This window comes from Amphibalanus amphitrite, unplaced genomic scaffold (assembly GCF_019059575.1).
Source record: "Amphibalanus amphitrite isolate SeventyFive unplaced genomic scaffold, NRLGWU_Aamphi_draft 000457F_arrow, whole genome shotgun sequence".
Classification (NCBI taxonomy): domain Eukaryota; kingdom Metazoa; phylum Arthropoda; class Thecostraca; order Balanomorpha; family Balanidae; genus Amphibalanus; species Amphibalanus amphitrite.
In genome coordinates this window covers 109,554-120,858 of record NW_024881951.1, presented here as the reverse complement: position 1 = coordinate 120,858, position 11,305 = coordinate 109,554, and positions in this window count along the sequence as shown.

Below are 11,305 nucleotides of genomic sequence, written 5' to 3'. Positions count from 1 at the left end.
GTCCATGCTCCGGAAAACATGATCGGTCAGGGTGAGTAGAGCAGTGTCCGTGGAGTGGTTGGTTCTGAAGCCGTGCTGGTTTGGAGAAAAGAGGTGATGAGAAGAGAAATAGGAATAAAGCTGTTCAGAGACGACGCGCTCGGTGATTTTACCAATAGTGGTGAGAATGGAGATAGGCCGGTAGCTGCTAAAGTCGTCGGATTTTGATGCCTTGGGAATAGGATGGACCAGCGTAAGTTTCCACGAGTCAGGTACAGTATGTGAAGCCAGGCTAGTGTTCACAATGTGAGTCAAGACATGGTACAGTGAGAAAAGGCACATTTTAATAAAACGAATGCACAAGCCATCGGCGCCGCAGGCAGACGAACCGTTCATCCGCCCGACAATGGAGAACAGGTACTCAGGCGTGATGGGTGCAACCGTAAACGAGCCAGTCGACACTCGGGGCAGGCGAACCGGCAGCTCGGGTCCGGAGTCGTCTACCGTGCGTGCCGTGTTCACACCGATATTGACAAAATACCGATTCAGTGCGTCGGCGTCCACCTGCTCGGCTGTGATGGGTGGCTTCCCAGCGCTCTTAGAAGCTATGACAGGCTGCACTCCCCTCCACAGGGAGGCCCGTCCGCGCTCTTGAATGTGCCGCTGCACAGCGTCCCTGGTGTCCCGCCGTATGGCAGCCTGCACGCGCCGGTTCAGCTGCCGGTAGTGGTCGCGGTCACCATCCCGCAGCGCCGCGCGCCGCTCCGCCATCAGCTGTTTGGTGGCCTCGGTCACGGGCGGGGCGGTCGGGTTGCGCACTTTGGTCCGTTTCAGGGGTGCCAACTCGTCCAGCACGGGCCGTGTCACGCCGAGGAAGTACTCCCACTGCTGGGCGGGATCCGTGCTGTGGAATACCGGGCTCCAGTCAATGGTCTGTAGCCGCCGGTTCAGCTCCTCGGCGTTAGTACGGCGCCAGCTGCGAGCTGTCACCACGGTCGGTTTAGGTCGGAGTCCGGTCAGACTGAATGTAGCGCGGGCCCAGTTGTGATCGCTGTAGTCACAGTGCAGCGTGCCCTGCCGCTGCAGCGTGCCGTTGCTGCAGATGACGTCGATGGTGGAGCCAGAGCTGCGGAAGGTGGGTCCGGTGATATGCTGCCGCAGGGCGAAGGCATCCATCAGCTGACAGTATCTCCGCTTGGCAGTAGAGTCGGAGGCCATGTCAATATTAACGTCGCCGGCAATGAAAATCAGCCCACCGTGTCGCGTGCTGACCGTCTCCAGCTGCTCCTGCAGGTCGTCCAGGTCGGCCGTGACGTCATCGGTGGTCGGACGGGGCGGCCGGTATACAGAGCAGAAGTAGATCTGCTGGTTACCGGCACTCACCCGCAGCCACAAAGACTCTAGTTTCGAGCCGGGCACCGGCCGCTCGGAGACAGCCACCTCTGTAGCGCGCAGTCCGTCTCGCACAGCAACCGCCACGCCGCCAGCCGGCCGCCCGCCACAGCCGGGCCGGTCCCGCCGGAACAGCTGGTAGCCAGGTATCGGTATGTACCGGCTGTCCTGTGATGGTCTCAACCAAGTCTCATTAATTGATAAAAAGTCCGGTCCGTGGGTGTCCAGGTCATGACGCAGCGCCAACAGGCTGGGATTCAGGGAGCGTATGTTAAGATGCGCCACGTAGAGTTGGTCGGCGATCGGGCGAGTCCTCCACACACGCCCGCCCCTAGACCCGCGCCTGCGAGCGCGTGCACCCCGCCGCCCGGGCCTGGGTCCGCCGCCGCTGTCGGCCGCCGCGATGGCCTGCCCCGGGGTCACAGTCCGCGCCGCCGCCCGTCGGTGCCAGGCGTAAGCGGGGGCCGGGGCAGGGGCCGCAGCGGCGGCGATGAGGCCAGTGAGCAGCAGGAGCAGCAGTAGGTGTTGCAAATCTGGATGCATCATCGGTGAGTAGAGTTCTTATTGATCAGAACACAAGAAGTCTGCAGCACTCGCACATTAGTAAACACTCAGTCCATTCGCTCGCCAAACAGCCATCACTCACTCAACTGGCTCAAATCGTTCGCAGATACACGCGGATCTCGCTCAGTTCTCACTCAGATCTCACTCAGATCTCACTCAGAGCGGATCACACTCGGAGGTCGCACTCAAACACAAGGTGATGTGGCAAGGATGAGCCACTCGCACGCGTCCGGCCGCTGGCGCCGCGCGCAGGCAACTGATATATATATATATATGTTGACCTCGAAAAGTCAAGGTCGACATGTATATCATTGCGCCTTGACGAGCTAAACACGATGAGACCATCCGCGCGGCTGTATCTCGTTCCTGTAAGGATTTATTAGCAAAAACACCTTTGATGATCCTTGATGACGTCATATGACCTTACAGCTGCCCAAGAGCAAAACATGCCTCAAGGTAGTCATGCTTGATCGGGTCATTAGCATGTATATTGGGCCATTCCGAAAAGTTTTAATGAAAAAACCAGGGGGCTGATTTCTCCCCCATTGACCTATAATTGGTAGGTCAAGAAATTGACGTGACCTTAGGTCATCGACATCAAAATTCCGAGATCAGCAATTTGTAGCTATAAATGTCTTCATTACATCCTAAGACATTCAAAGGCTCCGTCGTCTTTTGTAGCTCTGACATGGTGATAAAGTTGCAAAAAAGTGATTTGAGGTTGGGTCATTCAAGGTGACCTGGTGACCTGACCTTGAAAGGTAGTAGGCTCAAACTTGCACTCCATGTGTAAAATTGACGGGGAAAAGCCATGCCAAATTTCGCGTCGCTACGCGCCGCGGATTTCCCGCTATTCACGAAAAAAAAATATAATACATCCCCGGCGGCGTCTGATATCCTACTCCCTGTAGCCTTCCGTTTGTGATCCGTGAACAGAAAAGACACATCTGATGTCCGTAACATGTGCTAAGGCCTCGCAAATCGCGCCAATAACCAGTTCCTGGAATGTGCCAGGAATGACATCATGCGGTTACGGAGACCTTGGGATCTGCTGAGGGTTGGCGTTCGGAACATCCTTGCGATGGACGCACTGGGCGCATACGCCCTCGCTCCCAGTGGTGACGACACTATGTTGTGTTCATCCAACATTGATGGCTTCACTTTCTGAATCAAATGAAAAAATACCTGCATCCCCTAAATGGAAACAAGAAAACACATTTATTGAAAGAGGAATGCAACACTTGATCACATGACACTCCGAAGGCAATAATACATATCTAATTCACATTGCTACCTGAGCCATATACATGCAAACACTACTGAGATCAGTTTACATATTGCCGATTAGAACGCTGCCAAACTGGATTGCACGGGGATTTGCATGCATTGCATGATGTACCTCACGACCTTTACCGATAGCCGAAGGAACAGCTGTGATAGTGCAGAGGATGGACGAGTAAGACGAATGACGTTGTAGTAAGATGAATGGCTGGGGGCGAGCACAAGTAAGGTAGAGATAAACACATCGCAGGTAAAATAATGGTAAGAAAGGTCAGACGTCCACGGCTTAACCACAGTTCCAGGATGGACGGGCAGCTTTATCGGACAGCTAGACGGGCAGCTTTATCCCATGCGGGAATGCCTGTACTGTAAGAGCACGCCCGTAACCGGGTGCAGTGAGTGCCCGGGGGCGGGGGGGGGGGGCTGTCCTCTGGACGGGCTCAGCCCCGGCGACTCACCAGGATGCTCGTCCAGACCAATGTTCTAGCAGCAATTATTTTTAGCATCCTTCCGGCTCTGAAATGGTCTCATTGGAACGAAGGGGCCCAACCCAACAAATAAATATCTGTCTATCAGCTTGGTGGTTACAAGAGATTGAGAATATGTTGGGCTCATTTATCATGATCGTTGATTGAATTTTGCCAGCATCAGCGACTATTTTTCGAGACCATGTTTGGCCGGAATCGCGATTCGGCGTATGTCGGCTCGCATTAGCCGCGCGTTTGCAATCTTTTCGTGGTTTCAAGCGTTCAAACATGTGATTTGATGCTGCTCTTATGCATTAGGGTGCTTGTCAAGGTCACTTGAAAGTCAGGTCAGGTCATTGACCTTTGACGACATCGATTCACTTTTTCGAGTTTTACATGTTTCTAGCCAAGCGTTTTGGAGCTAAATTCGAATTTAGCAACCATTGGAGCATTTACCTACTAGATAGTTTTGGTGCCTTCATAGCATTTCACGAAGCTGTCAGAGGCGGTTGACACCTACTACAAATACCCGGCAGGATCCCTACTGGTTGACCTGACCTGACCTGACCTGTAAAGATCGCGTATTTCTATGACATTTCTAAAGCCGTTTCTCTATAATGCCATCCTCATATAAATCATACTCAATATTAATAAAACACTAGTAGACAGGAAGTCGCCGATAGACGGCATCACAGGCTACAAACGTGAAATTAATGAGGCTATCCAAAAGTTGAAGCTTGGGAAATTAGCGGCTTTAATGGCAGACGTTGCAGTATTCTGTACACACTGTAAAAAAAATATTGACTAGCCCCTCGTCAAATGATTCTCAACGCTAAATGTCGGGGGTACAGACTAGTTTTGCATCCTACTTTTGACACACGGTGCGAGCCCCTGGCTTGTTTTGTGTTCGTCAGATGACAGTTACCAGGTGTCGGTTAGTTTTTACCACGTCCCAAAAATAGCTGGAGCGTTTCTGCCTTGTTTTGGAAGCAGGTCCTCGTTAATGCTGTGTATGATAACAACCTACCTAGTAACAATAATAACGAAAAACAATGTCAAAACGAGGGCGGCTTGTTTAGTGACGATGCTCAAAAGAAGCATCGTCTTGTTCCTACTTAACGAATGAAGCTCAAACTAGGTCAAAACTAACGTATTGCTCAACCCATAGTCAGATGACCAGCAGATCCTACGCCGCCCAATCCAGTCATCGAATTTGCCAGCGAATTCGTTTGAAGACCATCATATTATTAAATATCGGTGGTCTTCAAACGAAATCTCTTACCAGTTTGATGACGAATTCATCCGGCCCATTCCAAAAACGCTCAAGATAAAATGAAAGTGTATTTCTGAAATAATATGCTTTCTTGCAATGCGCCTTTCGTATATCAAGCGAACCTTTCACTTCCAGCGCCCGTTAACAGTTATCAATCGAATCAGAAGCATGCACATATCGATAGATCTGAACCTAAGAACACAGAAGACATTTTGTAGAGTACCTGTCTGAGCCTATGCAGTGGAGCCCGTGAGCCGCCCAACCGCAGCTGCCTCATGAACTTGATGATAGGTCTGAACCTCAGATTGGCCAGAGCTTGGCCGTCAATAACCAGCTTATTTATATCCACAGTTGTAGTGACTTAGGGTTTGGAAATTGCCAAACCTAAGTTTTGATTACCAAGAGAAGTTTTGTACTTCTTGCACTTGCCTTTTCTTCATAACTTTGGCGGAAATCGTCGTAGTGAAACTTCAGTGATCCGTTAGCTGTCGGTTCTTGAGAGAGTTGGCCAGGCCGGACATCGGGGGCGGCTCCACAACTTTTGAAAAATTAAACCAAAGTCCTATTGCACTGCATGGAGAGCAATTCATTTAAAATCGCTCTTGTTCCCCCCCCCCCCCCTCGACAACTTTGCAAACGTCTCTGCGCGATTTAGTTGAGAATAATGGCTTATGGCAAGTTATTGAATCAGAACGTCGATCACTGCAGGTCATATATCGGCAAGCAATTCTTCATAACTAGACACTGCACAAATGGAAACGATACAGGTTTGCCCAGTGATAAACACTCGCACTGCACAGACGCGCGCACCTCCGACCGAACGCGGCACGGCACAGCGCAACTGGCGCCGGGAAGCCGGGAACGCATTAAGTGAAGGATTCACAGGTGCGCAACTTTATTGCGAACAATAAAAACCTACCGCAAACGATTAAAAAAAAAGTTTTAGGGCAATCGGAAATACAAATGTATTGACTTATAGAAATAAAATTGTCATTCACCTTCCAAATAACCCAACAATTTATTTGCCGTAAAAAGTGTCTGGAAATGGAAAGTTGCTAACATGATTCAGCAAGTAGGGAAACGCAGCAGCTACCTGGCGAATAATCTCAGGCTGGTTTAGTGACGAGTGCATTGCTACGGCTTGTTCCTCACCCTTCACAGATTACTATGACAAAACTACCCCTAGTATTTTGATCATCCTGAGGCTGGCTTTCACCTAATAATTTGATGAGGGTCTTCCTCGTTTCGGATTGAGGCGAAAACAAACGTCAAACAACCTTGATAGTTAATTCAGCACTTCAAAACAAAGGTACACCTAGGGTATCATCACAATACCGGATCATAACGACCTGGATAGTTCTCAGCCTGTAAGCTAACTAAGCGGTAACTAGTCAAGTGGTAGGTACCGGAAGCATTGACAACCTGGTGACTGTTTCGAGACCCTTGTTTTGACACATAGCTCGTCAATATTTTTTACAGTGCAGAGATAAAGTTCAGACAACAAAAGGCAGCATACACAGATCCACAAACAGCGCAGCTAACTGATTTGTCGTCTTGTTATGTGTTTCGTTCGAGTTGGCCCACAGATGGCTGCGATATTTTCCACAGCGCTAGTAATTGGAAAGAGGGGCTCTAGAACTCCCAATCCTAGCACAAAAGTAAGGGCTCGATTTTCAAAATGCAAATGGTATTCAATAGCCCTGGAAAAGCTGTTGAGCGAAAAATTATTTGATTTTCCACGATGTATCTAATGATATAACGGGTCAGGTGAAAATAAAAAATGAACGTTTAGGCATGCTTTTTTCGCAGGCTTCTGGCCTTTGCCAAATAAGTCATTTCAAATTCAAATTAAGCTTACCCACGCTGCACGCGCACCAATGGATACTGGAGATAACCTCTGGGCATCGAGTGTATTTATACCTTGTACCTACTTGCCGTGTTTCAGGTGAAAGGTCCTGAGTCACATATAGTTTCGGAAACTGTAAGGCTTGTCAAAGCCACGTGACACATTTTTAGTCCACTTAGGCCAAATAATTCGAAAACGGTGTCGTCTGGAGGGTCCGAAGCCATTTTTACTGGTTATAGCTAAGTTTAGGTGACGGAAGGTAAAGAAATCAAACTTCTGAGTCAGAAACTTCTCTATATACACTATAAAAAAGTCTGTGTCTGAGCTCATGTGTTTCAACAAAAAAGTAGTTGTCAGATGCAGTTTGGGCTCAGGAACACGATGATGCATTTTTTGGTGTACAATGTCCAGAACGTACTGAAAACTGCATTTAAATTATTGAATTTGGTGAAAAATTTACTGATTCATCAAAATAATGGAGCAGACATCTGGACGATTTTTTAAGATATTGGACTTAAAATTTCTATACTGGGTCATCGGGACTTATTTTATTACATGAATTCCGTTTAAAAAAGAAAACTGTAAAATAAAAAAGAGATTTCATAACCGACTTTTTTTTAATCGAAGATAGAAGGTTGATAGTCATGTGTAGATAGCAGCTATGAAAAAGGTTCCAGCTAGTGTTCGCCACGGGTCGGGCCAGCCCAATGGGCCATGGGCTGGACTGGTCTGCGGGCTGGGCTGGGCCCTCAAATATGAAGGATCGATGGGCTGTGGATGGGCTGGGCCAATAACTGTAAAGTGGACTCAAGGGTTCGTGACTGAGACAAAAACCGTAACAAGCTTATTACTGTGCGACTCTAAACAAAAAATAAAAACGAGATAATAAAGCATGTATGCAATGTGCATTGGGCATGCTGCTCGCAAAAGATTGTTTCTTTGCTAACTTCGGATGACATAATACCCGTGTGGTGTCCACAATTTTTGATCCATTCATTTTTGACGGGCTGGGCCGGGCTGGGCTCTGACACTTTTATCATGAATGGGTTCGGGCTGGGCCGGGCTGCGAGCCAATGGGCCTGGGCGGGGCTGGACTGGGATATTGCGGCCCGTGGCGAACACTGGTTCTAGCTCAAACCATGGACTCTTGAAAGCGATTACCGTAAGTCCATGCTTTGCATAAAAAAAATGGTCGAACATGATGTCACTGTGAAGTGATTTCCGGACAAGGTATGACAGTACGATAATATCTTTTCGACACAAGGTGTGAAATAATGTCACCAGCGGTACTCAAAGTTTCGCGTTGATGGGTTCAGTGATTTCATAGATTGCAGAAAAACGTGAGAGAGGACACTGTGGATCAACACCCCCACTCCCCCCCCACCCTGAGACCATTTTCACCAGCCCCTTAGCAATAGGCTGGTGAAAATGGTGTCATCAATCCAATCCAATCCAATCCAGTCGGGCAAAATATAAATTAAAGGCTAGTTAAGAAATGCTCAACAAAAATCCCACACTTACCAGAAAACGATGGTCCAAAAGCGCTTCCTGGAACCATGCTAAGTAGCAATTTCTGACTTGTTCTTTTTGTTCTGTCCATCTTGAATCTCCCCTAATCCCCGCATCTTTACTAACTTATGATCTTCAAAATCCATTGATCTATAAATTCTCAATCTCCGTTTGTCTCTCTATCCTGAATCTCCAGCCACCTTTATCCGGAGTTCGTCTCCCCACGTCCGCCCGTCGACGGAGCCGTCCCCTCACTGCTCCACTGGCGGCGAGGCATCGCCGACGGCACGGAGACCGGTTGAAGCCGGGCGTCTGCCATTTACAGTTGACCTATGGCCGAAGAAACTGGTACTACCATGTGAAGAGTGGTCTGTGGATACGTATATAAACTGGCGGGGAAGTGATCGGGTCACACTCAGCCCCCACACTTCAAACGGAAGCAGTTCTTTCTCCACGGAGCCTGGTGACCTGCAATGAAGCCCTACACTGTGCTCGTGGTGGTCCTGGCGGCGTGCTCGCTGGCTGCGGCCAAAGAGACCGCTGCTAAGGAGGCGAAAGAAAAAGGTGAGGAGGACTCCAGCCGACAGGGTCGCCTCTTTTTCCTGAGCAAGCTGCTGGCGGGACCTGCGGCGCTGGCTGGAGCTGGGGTCTCCAGTCTAGGTCAGTCTCTGTCCAGCTTCGGTAGCACTTTGACCGGATATGGAGAGGAAGATAAGGCTCAAGGCTCAGTGGTCGCTGCCGCCCCTCCAACTACGCCCAATGTCATTTACGTGGCCAAGCAGCAGAAGCCTCACAAGCTACACAAAGTACAACGTATCTGTCCCGTACCTCTCTTCACCCGCGGCTGTCCGGCCGGTCACGTTTGTGCCGTGTCTGCCGGAGGTCAGACCTACTGCGAGGCCCAGTACCCGGAGGGTGTGACCTGCCAGACGGGATATCAGTGCACCAGCGGGGTCTGCCGTCGTGGTACCTGCGTCAAAGACGACTGTGATGCTGCTGGAGGATTTGAGAGGTGTCCGGTCGGTCAGGAATGTGTGGCCACCAAGGTGGGCTACCGGTGCCACGTCAAGTCTAAGAGGGATCTCTGTCCCATGCTGCTTGAGCAGATTGGATGTCCGGAGAACCAGTATTGCGCCTCAGGGCCCGACGGCAACATCTGCAAGCCGAAGCTTCAGGTTGGAGACACGTGTACTGTGAAGACCCAGTGTCTCTCCGACACTTGCCGCAACGGAAAGTGCAAGGCCGACGCCTGCCCCACGGTCGACATGTCCATTGACTGCATGACCACGCAGTACTGCTCACCGGGAGAGGACGGCAACATGTGCGTGGCCAAGAAGGAAAAGGGAGCACACTGCTCGTCTCGACTGCAGTGCAAGTCCAACGTTTGTGATGACCGCGGAGTCTGCATTGAGGACAAGTGCCCGCACCCCTACATGGAGGAGCGCTGTCTTCCGAACCAGTTCTGCAGCCCGGCTCCTTACGGCAACGTTTGCATGGACAAGAGGAACAATAACGAGCAGTGCCACCAGAACGCCGAGTGCAAGTCTCGTCTCTGCCGGAACGGAGTTTGCAAAGCCAACGAATGTCCCACTCCTTTCTCCAGCGAGGGATGCAACCAGCTCACGCAATTCTGCGCGATAACTACCAACGGAAAAGAGTGTGTGACCAAGCTCCCCAACCAGCAATTCTGCATAACAGCTGACCAGTGCATATCAGGTGTCTGTGTCCAAGGAAGATGCACTATTGAAGCCGAAACCCAAAAAGCCAACGGTGCCTCTTGCAGCATGCCCACCGAATGCGCCTCGGGCAACTGCGTGCTCCAGCGTTGCGCCGCCACTCGTAACGGCATCAGCGGCGTCTGCATGGACAACGACGACTGCCAGTCCAACACCTGCGTGATGAACGTGTGCTCGGTTCCTGTATCCGTTACACCTGCGCCAGGCGTCGACACCACTATGGCAACCACCTTGGCGTCGACCACTCTTGCCCCTGTGGGAGGCATGTGCACGACGAACGAGATGTGCGCCTCGATGAGGTGTATCAACATGCAGTGCGCCGCTCCTCTCCTTGAACTCGGCATCGCATGCGCCGTGAACTCCGACTGCCAGAGCAACAACTGTGACCTTGGGACGAATGTCTGTATTCTGGGAGTAGTGGCCACCCTGATGCCCTGTGTGTTCGACAGCCAGTGTGTTACAGGAGCGTGTGGAACCGTCACACCCAACATCTGCGTGTAAATAGCTCGATGCATCGACACGAATTGTTGGTACACCACTTTGTCCCGAGCTTGAGATCGGTCACTTTAAATTGTTCCGTGTAAGACATTGACGTCGTAGCTTGATAGGTATGTGGGCGCAACCGTCGTCCTTTTGTTCATTTCGACCATGAATCTTGCATTTTTCTCTGCTTTGTCTGGGTTTAACATGCGGAGTGGCGACCAATTTGTTGATAGTTTTTAAACTACGATGGCGTCTTTGTATGCGACGTCCGGTCCAAGTTGTTGCTTTATATGTTGCAGTGGCGTCATGTCCTTGTAAATGCCGTAAATATTTCGGTGCCAACCGTATCGTTGCTTCTTGTTATATTGTCAATGCTTTTGTTGCGCGTCGCTTCGGTAGATTGAAGCTGAGCATTTCTTGGCCAGCTCAATTATTATAAAGTTTAGATTGCTGCTCAAGTGTCTAACGCGTTCAATATGGCTCTAGTTCGTCCATGTCCTAGCAGGTCCATCGTTGTCGCATTAATGTTTGCTTTTGTATTCGTGTCAATAGCTGTGCTTAGCTTGCCTACAATATGTGTTGTTAATACATTCTATAGAGAAAAAAAACTGTTTTAACACGCGCACCGTCGGGGGTCTGCGACAACTTAGTTCCGACGGGGAGGGGGCGGATGACCGCCCCCCCCCCCCTGAGATCTCGAGAACGAAGCAAGATAGCGACAAGCAGTAAATGGCATCGGATACGCACGGACAAGGTCTATAATTTTTACAAAGGT